This window comes from Triturus cristatus, chromosome 4_1, assembly GCF_964204655.1.
Source record: "Triturus cristatus chromosome 4_1, aTriCri1.1, whole genome shotgun sequence".
Classification (NCBI taxonomy): domain Eukaryota; kingdom Metazoa; phylum Chordata; class Amphibia; order Caudata; family Salamandridae; genus Triturus; species Triturus cristatus.
The window spans coordinates 134,285,704-134,303,203 of record NC_140585.1 but is presented as its reverse complement, the minus strand read 5'-3'; the positions used below and the strand labels follow the sequence as shown (position 1 = coordinate 134,303,203).

Sequence of the window (17,500 nt, the reverse complement as noted above, 5' to 3'; positions counted from 1 at the left end):
GAACTTGGTTAGGAGACTTAGGGCCTCTTTCCGTGTCCTACTGATGATAAGGATGGCTTGATACCATTTTCTAAGCCCAGTATATTGAGAAAAGAAGTAAGTGAAGAAGAAGTGTGGAGTCGAAAGTGGTTCTCCAATTTCTCTCCACTTGCTAAAATTACAAAGTCTCCATTATAGCATAGAAGAGAGCGTTAAAGTCGGGGATGGAAGAGGATGAAAATGGGAAGTTTACTTATAGAGAGAAGTGAGAAATGCCCTGTGTGCACACACCGGTGTCTGACCAAAGAATACATTTAAATAATGCATCTAGAAAAGAGCTATGCATGTGTGTCTCAGTGGCCTAATGGATAAGGCACTGGCCTCCTAAGCCAGGGATTGTGGGTTTGAGTCCCATCTGAGGTGATAACAAAAATCCTCCCTCTTTCTTTTCCAGAAAATTAGGTAGATTTATTACATGCTTCCTCTCGGAAGTTTATGAGGGATTAGGTACTTTGAAACTGTCCCATTTTACTTGTGTACACTTCACAGTCATGTTAGTGTTCTGAAACTGCAAAGTAGATTTTTAAATGCCTATTTTTGTGAGATGCATTTTCGACTGGCCAGAACATATTCTTTTGGAAAAAATGATTTGAATTGGATTGGTGTGAATCTTGCTTCTAGAGGTGGTGACAGGCTTTCAGCTACTTGAATAGGTCAAGCCAGGATTCATAAAACTTATACAAACTATGTGAGGGTGAAAAATTAGCATATGCAGGAAGGAGCAATTTGTACTACTTTCAAAACAGTTTCACTCCACGTCTGGAAACGTCCAGAGCTATGTAGAGCATACAAATGAGCTTTAAACTCATGAGGAAAGAGGTTTGTATGCAAAAAGGAAAACAAAAGCATATCGTACTCATAAAATTCTCAATATATAGATTCCAAAAAAGTGCTTCCAGCGAAAAGAGCTGAAAGAACACTATGGGATGTAAACCTGAATACCTTTCAATAATATGTTCTCCATCCATGCATACCACCTACATGATAAAAATCACCTCAGGTGAACGGATGACCGCGTGGCCTAATGGATAAGGCGTCTGACTTCGGATCAGAAGATTGAGGGTTCGAGTCCCTTCGTGGTCGTTTTTGGCCAATGGTCACACAATCTGCTTTACATTCAGAGTGGAAAAAGTCTTTTCCAATACTCTTGTAGTCCTCACTTTCTCATTACTAATCATTAATAAAGTGGAGTACATACTGTAAACTCATTCAGGTTGCATCTTCAGTCTAACTACTTGTGCATTTTAGTGGCATTAAAAAGTGCTTCTATGCCGACGCACTGAATATGTAATAGGTTTGCAGAATTTTGACATGACAGAATGGGTTTTTAGCTTAAGTGTGTGTAGAAGAACTGCAAGGTGTGTGCCTATGTGTGCATAGAGTGGTACATGTGTAAAATCTGTATGATTTGGGCAGTTAAAGTGCTGATTTTGCCTCCGAGTAAGAACTACACAAAATGTATAAAGGATCGGCACATTGGCTGCCTTTGCTGATGCCCCTGTTGACTAATTTGTAGTGCAATGGTTAAGGTTCAGAGTGTGGTTGAACTTGGTTAGGAGACTTAGTGCCTCTTTCCGTGTCCTACTGATGATAAGGATGGCTTGATACCATTTTCTAAGCCCAGTATATTGAGAAAAGAAGTAAGTGAAGAAGAAGTGTGGAGTCGAAAGTGGTTCTCCACTTTCTCTCCACTTGCTAAAATTGCAAAGTCTCCATTATAGCATAGAAGAGAGCGTTAAAGTCGGGGATGGAAGAGGATGAAAATGGGAAGTTTACTTATAGAGAGAAGTGAGAAATGCCCTGTGTGCACACACCGGTGTCTGACCATAGAATACATTTAAATAATGCCTCTAGAAAAGAGCTATGCATGAGTGCCTCAGTGGCCTAATGGATAAGGCACTGGCCTCCTAAGCCAGGGATTGTGGGTTCAAGTCCCATCTGAGGTGATAACAAAAATCCTCCCTCTTTCTTTTCCAGAAAATTAGGTAGATTTATTACATGCTTCCTCTCAGAAGTTTATGAGGGATTAGCTACTTTGAAACGGTCCCATTTTACTTGTGTGCACTTCACAGTCATGTTAGTGTTCTGAAACTGCAAAGTAGATTTTTAAATGCCTATTTTTGTGAGATGCATTTTCGACCGGCCAGAACATATTACTTTGGAAAAAATGATATGAATTGGATTGGTGTGAATCTTGCTTCTAGAGGTGGTGACAGGCTTTCAGCTACTTTAATAGGTCAAGCCAGGATTCATAAAACTTATACAACCTATGTGAGTGTGAAAAATTAGCATATGCAGGAAGGAGCAATTTGTACTACTTTCAAAACAGTTTCACTCCACGTCTGGAAACGTCCAGAGCTATGTAGAGCATACAAATGAGCTTTAAACTCATGAGGAAAGAGGTTTGTATGGAAAAGGGAAAACAAAAGCATATCGTACTCATAAAATTCTCAATATATAGATTCCAAAAAAGTGCTTCCAGCGAAAAGAGCTGAAAGAACACTATGGGATGTAAACCTGAATACCTTTCAATAATATGTTCTCCATCCATGCATACCACCTACATGATAAAAATCATCTCAGGTCGACGGATGACCGCGTGGCCTAATGGATAAGGCGTCTGACTTCGGATCAGAAGATTGAGGGTTCGAGTCCCTTCGTGGTCATTTTTGGCCAATGGTCACACAATCTGCTTTACATTCAGAGTGGAAAAAGTCTTTTCCAATACTCTTGTAGTCCTCACTTTCTCATTACTAATCATTAATAAAGTGGAGTACATACTGTAAACTCATTCAGGTTGCATCTTCAGTCTAACTACTTGTGCATTTTAGTGGCATTAAAAAGTGCTTCTAAGCCGACGCACTGAATATGTAATAGGTTTGCAGAATTTTGACGTGACAGAATGGGTTTTTAGCTTAAGTGTGAGTAGAAGAACTGCAAGGTGTGTGCCTATGTGTGCATAGAGTGCTACATGTGTAAAATCTGTATGATTTGGGCAGTTAAAGTGCTGATTTTGCCTCCGAGTAAGAAAAGTACTACACAAAATGTATAAAGGATCGGCACATTGGCTGCCTTTGCTGATGCCCCCGTTGCCTAATTTGTAGTGCAATGGTTAAGTTGCAGAGTGTGGTTGAACTTGGTTAGGAGACTTAGTGCCTCTTTCCGTGTCCTACTGATGATAAGGATGGCTTGATACCATTTTCTAAGCCCAGTATATTGAGAAAAGAAGTAAGTGAAGAAGAAGTGTGGAGTCGAAAGTGGTTCTCCAATTTCTCTCCACTTGCTAAAATTGCAAAGTCTCCATTATAGCATAGAAGAGAGCGTTAAAGTCGGGGATGGAAGAGGATGAAAATGGGAAGTTTACTTATAGAGAGAAGTGAGAAATGCCCTGTGTGCACACACCGGTGTCTGACGATAGAATACATTTAAATAATGCCTCTAGAAAAGAGCTATGCATGTGTGCCTCAGTGGCCTAATGGATAAGGTACTGGCCTTCTAAGCCAGGGATTGTGGGTTCGAGTCCCATCTGAGGTGATAACAAAAATCCTCCCTCTTTCTTTTCCAGAAAATTAGGTAGATTTATTACATGCTTCCTCTCAGAAGTTTATGAGGGATTAGGTACTTTGAAACTGTCCCGTTTTACTTGTGTACACTTCACAGTCATGTTAGTGTTCTGAAACTGCAAAGTAGATTTTTAAATGCCTATTTTTGTGAGATGCATTTTCGACCGGCCAGAACATATTCCTTTGGAAAAAATGATTTGAATTGGATTGGTGTGAATCTTGTTTCTAGAGGTGGTGACAGGCTTTCAGCTACTTAAATAGGTCAAGCCAGGATTCATAAAACGTATACAACCTATGTGAGTGTGAAAAATTAGCATATGCAGGAAGGAGCAATTTGTACTACTTTCAAAACAGTTTCACTCCACATCTGGAAACTTCCAGAGCTATGTAGAGAATACAAATGAGCTTTAAACGCATGAGGAAAGAGGTTTGTATGCAAAAAGGAAAACAAAAGCATATCGTACTCATAAAATACTCAATATATAGATTCCAAAAAAGTGCTTCCAGAGAAAAGAGCTGAAAGAACACTATGGGATGTAAACCTGAATACCTTTTTAATAATATGTTCTCCATCCATGCATACCACCTACATGATAAAAATCATCTCAGGTGAACGGATGACCGCGTGGCCTAATGGATAAGGCGTCTGACTTCGGATCAGAAGATTGAGGGTTCGAGTCCCTTTGTGGTTGTTTTTGGCCAATGGTCACACAATCTGCTTTACATTCAGAGTGGAAAAAGTCTTTTCCAATACTCTTGTAGTCCTCACTTTCTCATTACTAATCATTAATAAAGTGGAGTACATACTGTAAACTCATTCAGGTTGCATCTTCAGTCTAACTACTTGTGCATTTTAGTGGCATTAAAAAGTGCTTCTATGCCGACGCACTGAATATGTAATAGGTTTGCCGAATTTTGACGTGACAGAATGGGTTTTTAGCTTAAGTGTGTGTAGAAGTACTGCAAGGTGTGTGCCTATGTGTGCATAGAGTGGTACATGTGTAAAATCTGTATGATTTGGGCAGTTAAAGTGCTGATTTTGCCTCCGAGTAAGAAAAGTACTACACAAAATGTATAAAGGATCGGCACATTGGCTGCCTTTGCTGATGCCCCCGTTGCCTAATTTGTAGTGCAACGGTTAAGTTGCAGAGTGTGGTTGAACTTGGTTAGGAGACTTAGTGCCTCTTTCCGTGTCCTACTGATGATAAGGATGGCTTGATACCATTTTCTAAGCCCAGTATATTGAGAAAAGAAGTAAGTGAAGAAGAAGTGTGGAGTCGAAAGTGGTTCTCCAATTTCTCTCCACTTGCTAAAATTGCAAAGTCTCCATTATAGCATAGAAGAGAGCGTTAAAGTCGGGGATGGAAGAGGATGAAAATGGGAAGTTTACTTATAGAGAGAAGTGAGAAATGCCCTGTGTGCACACACCGGTGTCTGACCATAGAATACATTTAAATAATGCCTCTAGAAAAGAGCTATGCATGAGTGCCTCAGTGGCCTAATGGATAAGGGGGGCTGTGTACTGAGTTTTTGACCACGCTAGGGTGATTCCTGAAACGTACCTGTGAGGCTTCTTGCTGGCTGCCGCGTCTCCCTCCCGCCATCGGCCGCAGTTTCGATCGCTGTGTGGAGGGAGCGCACGAAGGGACTACAATACCCAGGTACCCCTGGGGCACAGAAGCGGAAGCGGAAACAACGCATCTTGCGCGCCCGGAGGCGCTACTTAACCGACCACGACCCCCGCGACGCGGGACGCGCGCGGGCGACGCCGGGAGAAGCCCGGGACAAGGGCGGGACCGTCTGTGGCCGTCCGGGGCAGGACGAGGCTGGGCTGGGCCCCCCCCTTGCTTCGCCAAAGCCGTACAGGTATTTACATAAATCATGGTGAAACGCACGAAACCTATACCTGCTAATACTGCTACCCCTACCGAGCTGCCCACATCGATTGATGTATTACTGGCTAATGCCCTCACCATGGTTACCAACGAAATTGCGGACACCGAACGTAGGATGTCCTTTGGACTTCCTACTACTACCCTGTTAAACTCCCAGTCCCTTAATGATTCTCCTACTTTGGGTCTCCCCCTCTCCCCTACAGTAACAGTCATCAAAACATCAGCACAAACTGATAATGTAACTTCCATTACTGATACAACCAGCTTGGTGACTGTACCTGGAACTGTTCAACTAGCGAAATCCGCACCAGACAAAACAACACGTCCTGTCACAACAACAAGGGAGAAACGTAAGAGAGGCCCAGTGAAATGTACCATAAACAAAAGGAAACAACCAAGTCACAGCAGAAACCAACCCACCCCACACAGTTTATGGAACAAAAATAAAGGAAATGACTGTGAAATAGTGTTATCAGGCTCCATTGAGGATTTATCTTCGCAACTTTTACCATCGGATGAAGGAGCGGGAAGACCTACCGTTCCTGCCTGTAGTCCAGAGCCTCCTGCCCGGGATAAGGGTATATGTGAGGTCGTTAGACTATGCGATGAGATTGACAATTCGGTCAGTACCCAGACTGAGCATACTGATCGCAATATCCAATCCAAAGTCAATGGTAACCTGGTTGAAACTAACGTTGATACCATTTTTAAGCAAGTCGAAATTCAAATAGCTAAGCAATTTAATCTCGTTTTTAAAAGACTGGACAAAATTGAAACCCTTGTGAAAAAAGAGGAAATTAAAAGGAAAGGCACTATGAGTGTGGATGTCGCCCGGGGTAAAAATATTATGAACAAATTAGAATCATTATGCAATGATCTGAGGGAGGGAGGTTTGACCATTACTAATGACTCTGGCCATAGTAACACTAAAAGCTTAACAGCGGTTAAAGCCGTTCCTTCTAGCAGTACTTCAACCAATATCCAACCCGCACTGACTAAGGGCCCAAATTATGATTCTTTTGGAGCAGCAGGAAGAGCTATTACTAACACTGTGAGCTCGGACGCCAATCCTACTACCACTCCATCAGTAACCCGAAAAGATAGGACAGGCAATAAACCGGAAAGTGTAAGCGCAAGTAGAGGTGCGACAGTAAGAAATAGCACCACTAATAACTTAGGACCATCACTTCACTTACCCCCAGAAGCCTGCCCATATGTTCTTGTGCTAGCTGGTGTACCAGCCCTTAATGAAAACCAAAGTGAGTCATGGCAACAATTGCACAATAAATGCACTGATTGGCTGACTAAACATAAAGGGGCAAGATGGAACATATCTAATGAGATTATATCAACCCGTCGGGTAAGCTGGGTGGGCCCACAACACAAAAATATCAGTGGGGACTGCATAGTGATTAACTTCCGACACCCGAGTTCAGTAAGATTCTTTTTAGACACACATAATACCTATGCCAATACATCGACTGCAATAACTCTTCACCCACTGGGCCATTTTTATAGGCCTCCACACAGAATATTCCAAACGGCCCCTAACACAATTCCTTTATTCAACAGATTTTCCGCCCTATCTGAATTAGGCAGCCTAGATTGACCACTATTAACTTTCTCCACTACACTGGATAAGGCTACTAGTGCAATGCCTTTGGAAAGGGCAAAATTTATAAACACTTCTGAGTCCTGTCCAGATGGATTAATTTCACCCCTTGTAGTACGCCCCTATCTTCCCATTGCCCAGCCTTTTCGCATTACTAATCCACCAATTGATACTCTCAGTATCATTAGTTGGAATATTGCTGGCCTCTCAAGTAAGATGAAAATTAAAGAATGGGTCACATAGATAAGCCATTTTGATGTGGTAATGTTGCAGGAAACATGGTGTACATGTCCTCAATTACTAGAGGGCTTTTTTGCCCATAACCTTACTGCTCTGCCCTCTGTTTCGGGGCGACCAAGTGGTGGTTTATCCATCTGGGCAAAAGTTTCTAAAGATGTGAAAATTGAACCTTTACATGTGGTCAGTAAACATCTGATAGCTGTGAAATATGTTGCAAGGTTAAGAATTTGTCTTATAAACTTTTATAATAATGATTTTATTAACCATCCAAATCCTACTTTTTTGGAACTGTTTAATTTTATTGATGAAGTTGCAAATGGGGAAAAGTTTGGCCAATTTGATGGCATTTGTGTTGGTGGAGACTTTAATGCCCACATCCACCAAACATCATTGCCCTGTAGACGAGGTACCGAATTATTGGATTTATTACATAGCAGGGATTTAGATGATGTAATGAGCCTATGTGGATCCTCCGAGGGAATTGAGCCGGCCCCTACTTACATTGGCCGTGGTAGTTCATCTACGATTGATTACATGTTCACCTCTTCCCGCCTTAGTGAAGTGTTATTTGGCTCTGAGGTTGTTAATAGCCCATATAGTGATCATCTGCCCATAGTAATCCAACTTAAATCTATCAATAAACCTATAGGCCCTTGTGAGACAGGAGCCCAAAATATCACTGTCTCTACAGACAGGCTTAGGATTGTCTGGAGAGGGGTCGACAACCATGAGATCCTATCTACTGTCATCAGGAATAATCCTCTGTTGATCTCCAAATGTTTAGCACTCGATGGCCCCGACATAATTAAGTCTTTTTGTGATTTATGCATAGCTATAAAAAGGGCAATATCCAGACCGTCAAAAGAACATAACGTAACCGACCAAAGATGGTTTGACACCAATTGCTTGAGGGCCAATAGAGAACTTAGAAAGGCCTTGGCAGTTAAACCCCGTGATGTGCCCCTTGTCAGTTCACTGCGCTTTAAATATAAACACGCACTAAAAGTCAGAACTGAGGAGCTTTTAATAAGTCACTGGGATAACCTAACGAAATCTGCTGCCCTAAAAGACTCAACCGGGTTTTGGAGAAACGTAAAGAACTTGAGAGCCCTGGGAAGTAACATCACCCCAATCAACTGCAATATCACAGGAGACTCATGGGTCACCCACTTTTCGAAATTATATGCGGGAGATGGTGATCATACCGAGGATAATTTCCCAGACAGCACCATCGCTATAACACTAGAGGAGGTAGAGGAAGCCATTGGAAATAGTGCCGGTAATAAGGCACCAGGCCCGGATGGCCTGTCCATCGACCAGATTAAATCCAATATAAGATTCTGGGCCCCCTTACTCTGTAATCTTTTTAACAACTTGAGTAAGAAATCTATCCCCCCGACTTGGTCCAGTAGTACTATTGTACCTATTTTCAAAAAGGGAAACAGGTTGGACCCGGGGTGTTATCGACCAATATCGCTGATCGATAATACCCTGAAGGTCCTTGGCAGGGTCTTATTTGATAGAATTAGCACATGGGCAGATGACAACTCTATCATCCACCGTTGCCAGTTAGGCTTTAGGAGCAAACTTGGCACGGTGGAACAATGCCTGAACCTCAACCTTATAATGGCCAAATACACAAGAGCTAAACAATCCCCTCTGTATCTTGGGTTCATGGACCTAAGCTCAGCATTTGATTTTGTAAACCGCTCCCGCTTGTGGTCCATTCTCTTAAACTACGGCTTAGATGAACCACTAGTCCACTTTTTGGCCAACCTCCACTGCAACCTGAAGGCCCGCGTCCGAATAAATAATGAAGGCGAGGTCTCAAACGAAATTTTAATAGGCAAGGGGGTCAGGCAGGGCTGCGTTCTGGCCCCCTTGCTTTTTATATTATACATCAATGAATTAACCCATTCTTTATGCAACCTGACAAAAGACGTTCCTATGATTAATAAGAAACCAATCCCGGCGTTACTCTACGCGGATGATGCGGTACTTATAGGCCGCACCCCGAACGCCCTACGTATTTTAATTTCGGGATTCGTCGACTATATGTTTGACTTAGGTTTGTGCACTAATTTCAGCAAATCTTTTATAATGACCTGTGGCCCTAAAAACTATAAAATCCCAAAGATCGTGATAGGTCAAAACTCCTTAAAAAGCACTTGCACTTTCCCATATTTGGGCCTTCTATTCTCTAATAGTGGCTCGTGGCAACCCCACGTTGCAATGGGGAGAAATAAACTCTCAAAATCGATCAACTCTGTTATCTCTCTCCGCCAACCACGCCAGGCGGACGTGGTTCCCAGCCTATTACAAATTTATCGGAGCCAATGTCTCCCAACTGGCACATATGGGGCTGAAGTTTGGGGGTTTTCGAACTGTTCTGAATTACAGAGAGAAGAGAACAGATTTTGCCGGAAAATTTTGGGGGGAGTCATTTGTGCACCAACTACTGTATGTCATAATGAATTAAAACTACATTATGTTGAGGATTTTATAAGAGCCAGACCCGCACTGTTCTGGTTAAGGGTCTGGAAAAACCCGGCAGCTTCCCTGTCCCGCGAGATTATTATGGACTGTCTAAATTGCGAGAATGTCAATTTAATTCCCTGGATTAATGCGGTAGAGAAGAGCCTTATGAGTGTTAATTATGGTCATCTTTTTACAAACCCCGACCAGATTGACGGCTCCCACAAAAATTTAGTGAGAAGGGCACTCTACCAGCATTATCACATAGAGAGGGAAAGAGTAGATTTTGTGAAACCATCTACTATCAGTTATCTACAAATCCAGGAATTATCCCTTGAACTTCCTATGTCACCTCAGCCCTATTTATGCAAAAAATTGGGCAGATGGAAGAGGACCCTACTCTTCAGATTCAGGGACCGGAGTATTATTAATCTAATTTGTTTTCCATTGGGGTACATTAAAAATCTGGAAAAACTAAATTGTCCATGTGACCGTGGTGGAACCCAGAGTATGCTACACTTTATTTTTGGCTGTGGTTTTTACATGAAGTTTACAAGGCACTATCTAATCCCCTATTGTAGAAAACATGATTTGACCGACCTCAATCACGCTTATAGACATTTTTTAATGTTGGGATCTGATGAATTAATCTTTAGAGTTAGCAATTTTCTTAATGCTATTGTATGCTCTCGCAGGTCCTTGAGAATTGATTAATTTTATACCAAGATATGCACTTTGCACTTTAAAACGTGATTTGCACTAACCTAATGTGTTATAATGCATTTGTCTTGTTTTCATGATAACTATATTTATCCCTTGCTATACACCGCTATATATTGTATTTAAGGTGGTTCTATGCATTGTATAGTATAAAGGCCATTTGAGTTTTTCATTGTTGTTTTTATAAATTATATTTGTAAATAATAAGTTGTGGCATAAAATCGCAGTATTACATGTGTATTTTTAAAATTTACTTTGTGCTTTTATGGATGGTTTTTGAAATCCGAATAAAGTCTATTTGAATTGAATTGGATAAGGCACTGGCCTCCTAAGCCAGGGATTGTGGGTTCAAGTCCCATCTGAGGTGATAACAAAAATCCTCCCTCTTTCTTTTCCAGAAAATTAGGTAGATTTATTACATGCTTCCTCTCAGAAGTTTATGAGGGATTAGCTACTTTGAAACGGTCCCATTTTACTTGTGTGCACTTCACAGTCATGTTAGTGTTCTGAAACTGCAAAGTAGATTTTTAAATGCCTATTTTTGTGAGATGCATTTTCGACCGGCCAGAACATATTACTTTGGAAAAAATGATATGAATTGGATTGGTGTGAATCTTGTTTCTAGAGGTGGTGACAGGCTTTCAGCTACTTTAATAGGTCAAGCCAGGATTCATAAAACTTATACAACCTATGTGAGTGTGAAAAATTAGCATATGCAGGAAGGAGCAATTTGTACTACTTTCAAAACAGTTTCACTCCACGTCTGGAAACGTCCAGAGCTATGTAGAGCATACAAATGAGCTTTAAACTCATGAGGAAAGAGGTTTGTATGGAAAAGGGAAAACAAAAGCATATCGTACTCATAAAATTCTCAATATATAGATTCCAAAAAAGTGCTTCCAGCGAAAAGAGCTGAAAGAACACTATGGGATGTAAACCTGAATACCTTTCAATAATATGTTCTCCATCCATGCATACCACCTACATGATAAAAATCATCTCAGGTCGACGGATGACCGCGTGGCCTAATGGATAAGGCGTCTGACTTCGGATCAGAAGATTGAGGGTTCGAGTCCCTTCGTGGTCATTTTTGGCCAATGGTCACACAATCTGCTTTACATTCAGAGTGGAAAAAGTCTTTTCCAATACTCTTGTAGTCCTCACTTTCTCATTACTAATCATTAATAAAGTGGAGTACATACTGTAAACTCATTCAGGTTGCATCTTCAGTCTAACTACTTGTGCATTTTAGTGGCATTAAAAAGTGCTTCTATGCCGACACACTGAATATGTAATAGGTTTGCAGAATTTTGACGTGACAGAATGGGTTTTTAGCTTAAGTGTGAGTAGAAGAACTGCAAGGTGTGTGCCTATGTGTGCATAGAGTGCTACATGTGTAAAATCTGTATGATTTGGGCAGTTAAAGTGCTGATTTTGCCTCCGAGTAAGAAAAGTACTACACAAAATGTATAAAGGATCGGCACATTGGCTGCCTTTGCTGATGCCCCCGTTGCCTAATTTGTAGTGCAATGGTTAAGTTGCAGAGTGTGGTTGAACTTGGTTAGGAGACTTAGTGCCTCTTTCCGTGTCCTACTGATGATAAGGATGGCTTGATACCATTTTCTAAGCCCAGTATATTGAGAAAAGAAGTAAGTGAAGAAGAAGTGTGGAGTCGAAAGTGGTTCTCCAATTTCTCTCCACTTGCTAAAATTGCAAAGTCTCCATTATAGCATAGAAGAGAGCGTTAAAGTCGGGGATGGAAGAGGATGAAAATGGGAAGTTTACTTATAGAGAGAAGTGAGAAATGCCATGTGTGCACACACCGGTGTCTGACCATAGAATACATTTAAATAATGCCTCTAGAAAAGAGCTATGCATGTGTGCCTCAGTGGCCTAATGGATAAGGTACTGGCCTCCTAAGCCAGGGATTGTGGGTTCGAGTCCCATCTGAGGTGATAACAAAAATCCTCCCTCTTTCTTTTCCAGAAAATTAGGTAGATTTATTACATGCTTCCTCTCAGAAGATTATGAGGGATTAGGTACTTTGAAACTGTCCCGTTTTACTTGTGTACACTTCACAGGCATGTTAGTGTTCTGAAACTGCAAAGTAGATTTTTAAATGCCTATTTTTGTGAGATGCATTTTCGACCGGCCAGAACATATTCCTTTGGAAAAAATGATTTGAATTGGATTGGTGTGAATCTTGTTTCTAGAGGTGGTGACAGGCTTTCAGCTACTTGAATAGGTCAAGCCAGGATTCATAAAACGTATACAACCTATGTGAGTGTGAAAAATTAGCATATGCAGGAAGGAGCAATTTGTCCTAATTTCAAAACAGTTTCACTCCATGTCTGGAAACTTCCAGAGCTATGTAGAGAATACAAATGAGCTTTAAACGCATGAGGAAAGAGGTTTGTCTGCAAAAAGGAAAACAAAAGCATATCGTACTCATAAAATACTCAATATATAGATTCCAAAAAAGTGCTTCCAGAGAAAAGAGCTGAAAGAACACTATGGGATGTAAACCTGAATACCTTTTTAATAATATGTTCTCCATCCATGCATACCACCTACATGATAAAAATCATCTCAGGTGAACGGATGACCTCGTGGCCTAATGGATAAGGCATCTGACTTCGGATCAGAAGATTGAGGGTTCGAGTCCCTTTGTGGTCGTTTTTGGCCAATGGTCACACAATCTGCTTTACATTCAGAGTGGAAAAAGTCTTTTCCAATACTCTTGTAGTCCTCACTTTCTCATTACTAATCATTAAAAAGTGGAGTACATACTGTAAACTCATTCAGGTTGCATCTTCAGTCTAACAACTTGTGCATTTTAGTGGCATTAAAAAGTGCTTCTATGCCGACGCACTGAATATGTAATAGGTTTGCAGAATTTTGACGTGACAGAATGGGTTTTTAGCTTAAGTGTGTGTAGAAGAACTGCAAGGTGTGTGCCTATGTGTGCATAGAGTGGTACATGTGTAAAGTCTGTATGATTTGGGCAGTTAAAGTGCTGATTTTGCCTCCGAGTAAGAAAAGTACTACAAAAAATGTATAAAGGATCGGCACATTGGCTGCCTTTGCTGATGCCCCCGTTGCCTAATTTGTAGTGCAATGGTTAAGTTGCAGAGTGTGGTTGAACTTGGTTAGGAGACTTGGTGCCTCTTTCCGTGTCCTGCTGATGATAAGGATGGCTTGATACCATTTTCTAAGCCCAGTATATTGAGAAAAGAAGTAAGTGAAGAAGAAGTGTGGAGTCGAAAGTGGTTCTCCAATTTCTCTCCACTTGCTAAAATTGCAAAGTCCCCATTATAGCATAGAAGAGAGCGTTAAAGTCGGGGATGGAAGAGGATGAAAATGGGAAGTTTACTTATAGAGAGAAGTGAGAAATGCCCTGTGTGCACACACCGGTGTCTGACCATAGAATACATTTAAATAATGTCTCTAGAAAAGAGCTATGTATGTGTGCCTCAGTGGCCTAATGGATAAGGCACTGGCCTCCTAAGCCAGGGATTGTGGGTTCAAGTCCCATCTGAGGTGATTACAAAAATCCTCCCTCTATCTTTTCCAGAAAATTAGGTAGATTTATTACATGCTTCCTCTCAGAAGTTTATGAGGGATTAGGTACTTTGAAACGGTCACATTTTACTTGTGTACACTTCACAGTCATGTTAGTGTTCTGAAACTGCAAAGTATATTTTTAAATGCCTATTTTTGTGAGATGCATTTTCGACCGGCCAGAACATATTACTTTGGAAAAAATGATATGAATTGGATTGGTGTGAATCTTGTTTCTAGAGGTGGTGACAGGCTTTCAGCTACTTGAATAGGTCAAGCCAGGATTCATAAAACTTATACAACCTATGTGAGTGTGAAAAATTAGCATATGCAGGAAGGAGCAATTTGTCCTACTTTCAAAACAGTTTCACTCCATGTCTGGAAACTTCCAGAGCTATGTAGAGAATACAAATGAGCTTTAAACGCATGAGGAAAGAGGTTTGTATGCAAAAAGGAAAACAAAAGCATATCGTACTCATAAAATACTCAATATATAGATTCCAAAAAAGTGCTTCCAGAGAAAAGAGCTGAAAGAACACTATGGGATGTAAACCTGAATACCTTTTTAATAATATGTTCTCCATCCATGCATACCACCTACATGATAAAAATCATCTCAGGTGAACGGATGACCTCGTGGCCTAATGGATAAGGCGTCTGACTTCGGATCAGAAGATTGAGGGTTCTAGTCCCTTTGTGGTCGTTTTTGGCCAATGGTCACACAATCTGCTTTACATTCAGAGTGGAAAAAGTCTTTTCCAATACTCTTGTAGTCCTCACTTTCTCATTACTAATCATTAATAAAGTGGAGTACATACTGTAAACTCATTCAGGTTGCATCTTCAGTCTAACTACTTGTGCATTTTAGTGGCATTAAAAAGTGCTTCTATGCCGACGTACTGAATATGTAATAGGTTTGCAGAATTTTGACGTGACAGAATGGGTTTTTAGCTTAAGTGTGTGTAGAAGAACTGCAAGGTGTGTGCCTATGTGTGCATAGAGTGGTACATGTGTAAAGTCTGTATGATTTGGGCAGTTAAAGTGCTGATTTTGCCTCCGAGTAAGAAAAGTACTACAAAAAATGTATGAAGGATCGGCACATTGGCTGCCTTTGCTGATGCCCCCGTTGCCTAATTTGTAGTGCAATGGTTAAGTTGCAGAGTGTGGTTGAACTTGGTTAGGAGACTTGGTGCCTCTTTCCGTGTCCTGCTGATGATAAGGATGGCTTGATACCATTTTCTAAGCCCAGTATATTGAGAAAAGAAGTAAGTGAAGAAGAAGTGTGGAGTCGAAAGTGGTTCTCCAATTTCTCTCCACTTGCTAAAATTGCAAAGTCTCCATTATAGCATAGAAGAGAGCGTTAAAGTCGGGGATGGAAGAGGATGAAAATGGGAAGTTTACTTATAGAGAGAAGTGAGAAATGCCCTGTGTGCACACACCGGTGTCTGACCATAGAATACATTTAAATAATGTCTCTAGAAAAGAGCTATGTATGTGTCCCTCAGTGGCCTAATGGATAAGGCACTGGCCTCCTAAGCTAGGGATTGTGGGTTCGAGTCCCATCTGAGGTGATTACAAAAATCCTCCCTCTATCTTTTCCAGAAAATTAGGTAGATTTATTACATGCTTCCTCTCAGAAGTTTATGAGGGATTAGTTACTTTGAAACGGTCACATTTTACTTGTGTACACTTCACAGTCATGTTAGTGTTCTGAAACTGCAAAGTATATTTTTAAATGCCTATTTTTGTGAGATGCATTTTCGACCGGCCAGAACATATTCCTTTGGAAAAAATGATTTGAATTGGATTGGTGTGAATCTTGTTTCTAGAGGTGGTGATAGGCTTTCAGCTACTTCAATAGGTCAAGCCAGGATTCATAAAACGTATACAACCTATGTGAGTGTGAAAAATTAGCATATGCAGGAAGGAGCAATTTGTCCTACTTTCAAAACAGTTTCACTCCACGTCTGGAAACTTCCAGAGCTATGTAGAGAATACAAATGAGCTTTAAACTCATGAGGAAAGAGGTTTGTATGCAAAAAGGAAAACAAAAGCATATCGTACTCATAAAATACTCAATATATAGATTCCAAAAAAGTGCTTCCAGCGAAAAGAGCTGAAAGAACACTATGGGATGTAAACCTGAATACCTTTCAATAATATGTTCTCCATCCATGCATACCACCTACATGATAAAAATCATCTGATTTGTGAACGGATGACCGCGTGGCCTAATGGATAAGGCGTCTGACTTCGGATCAGAAGATTGAGCGCTAGAGTCCCTTCGTTGTCGTTTTTGGCCAATGGTCACACAATCTGCTTTACATTCATAGTGGAAAAAGTATTTTCCAATACTCTTGTAGTCCTCACTTTCTCATTACTAATCATTAATAAAGTGGAGTACATACTGTAAACTCATTCAGGTTGCATCTTCAGTCTAACTACTTGTGCATTTTAGTGGCATTAAAAAGTGCTTCTATGCCGACGCACTGAATATGTAATAGGTTTGCAGAATTTTGACGTGATAGAATGGGTTTTTAGCTTAAGTGTGTGTAGAAGAACTGCAAGGTGTGTGCCTATGTGTGCATAGAGTGCTACATGTGTAAAGTCTGTATGATTTGGGCAGTTAAAGTGCTGATTTTGCCTCAGAGTAAGAAAAGTACTACAAAAAATGTATAAAGGATCGGCACATTGGCTGCCTTTGCTGATGCCCCCGTTGCCTAATTTGTAGTGCAATGGTTAAGTTGCAGAGTGTGGTTGAACTTGGTTAGGAGACTTGGTGCCTCTTTCCGTGTCCTGCTGATGATAAGGATGGCTTGATACCATTTTCTAAGCCCAGTATATTGAGAAAAGAAGTAAGTGAAGAAGAAGTGTGGAGTCGAAAGTGGTTCTCCAATTTCTCTCCACTTGCTAAAATGGCAAAGTCTCCATTATAGCATAGAAGAGAGCGTTAAAGTCGGGGATGGAAGAGGATGAAAATGGGAAGTTTACTTATAGAGAGAAGTGAGAAATGCCCTGTGTGCACACACCGGTGTCTGACCATAGAATACATTTAAATAATGTCTCTAGAAAAGAGCTATGCATGTGTGCCTCAGTGGCCTAATGGATAAGGCACTGGCCTCCTATGCCAGGGATTGTGGGTTCGAGTCCCATCTGAAGTGATAACAAAAATCCTCCCTCTATCTTTTCCAGAAAATTAGGTAGATTTATTACATGCTTCCTCTCAGAAGTTTATGAGGTATTAGTTACTTTGAAACGGTCCCATTTTACTTGTGTACACTTCACAGTCATGTTAGTGTTCTGAAACTGCAAAGTATATTTTTAAATGCCTATTTTTGTGAGATGCATTTTCGACCGGCCAGAACATATTCCTTTGGAAAAAATGATTTGAATTG

At 40.8% G+C, this 17,500-nt stretch overlaps 7 non-coding genes across 7 annotated transcripts; all 7 read left to right on the top strand.

Annotated features, from left to right (window-relative positions):
- Positions 1 to 1,049: 1,049 nt before the first annotated feature.
- Positions 1,050 to 1,122, top strand: TRNAR-UCG (transfer RNA arginine (anticodon UCG)). The gene has a single exon. It is a non-coding gene; the product is annotated as a tRNA-Arg (tRNA).
- A 790-nt stretch (positions 1,123 to 1,912) lies between these two features.
- On the top strand, positions 1,913 to 1,985 carry TRNAR-CCU (transfer RNA arginine (anticodon CCU)). The gene has a single exon. It is a non-coding gene; the product is annotated as a tRNA-Arg (tRNA).
- Positions 1,986 to 2,632: 647 nt separating this feature from the next.
- TRNAR-UCG (transfer RNA arginine (anticodon UCG)) lies at positions 2,633 to 2,705 on the top strand. The gene has a single exon. It is a non-coding gene; the product is annotated as a tRNA-Arg (tRNA).
- A 795-nt stretch (positions 2,706 to 3,500) lies between these two features.
- TRNAR-UCU (transfer RNA arginine (anticodon UCU)) lies at positions 3,501 to 3,573 on the top strand. Its single transcript has one exon. It is a non-coding gene; the product is annotated as a tRNA-Arg (tRNA).
- Positions 3,574 to 11,558: 7,985 nt separating this feature from the next.
- On the top strand, positions 11,559 to 11,631 carry TRNAR-UCG (transfer RNA arginine (anticodon UCG)). The gene has a single exon. It is a non-coding gene; the product is annotated as a tRNA-Arg (tRNA).
- A 795-nt stretch (positions 11,632 to 12,426) lies between these two features.
- Positions 12,427 to 12,499, top strand: TRNAR-CCU (transfer RNA arginine (anticodon CCU)). The gene has a single exon. It is a non-coding gene; the product is annotated as a tRNA-Arg (tRNA).
- Positions 12,500 to 14,014: 1,515 nt separating this feature from the next.
- Positions 14,015 to 14,087, top strand: TRNAR-CCU (transfer RNA arginine (anticodon CCU)). The gene has a single exon. It is a non-coding gene; the product is annotated as a tRNA-Arg (tRNA).
- The last annotated feature ends 3,413 nt before the right edge of the window (positions 14,088 to 17,500 follow it).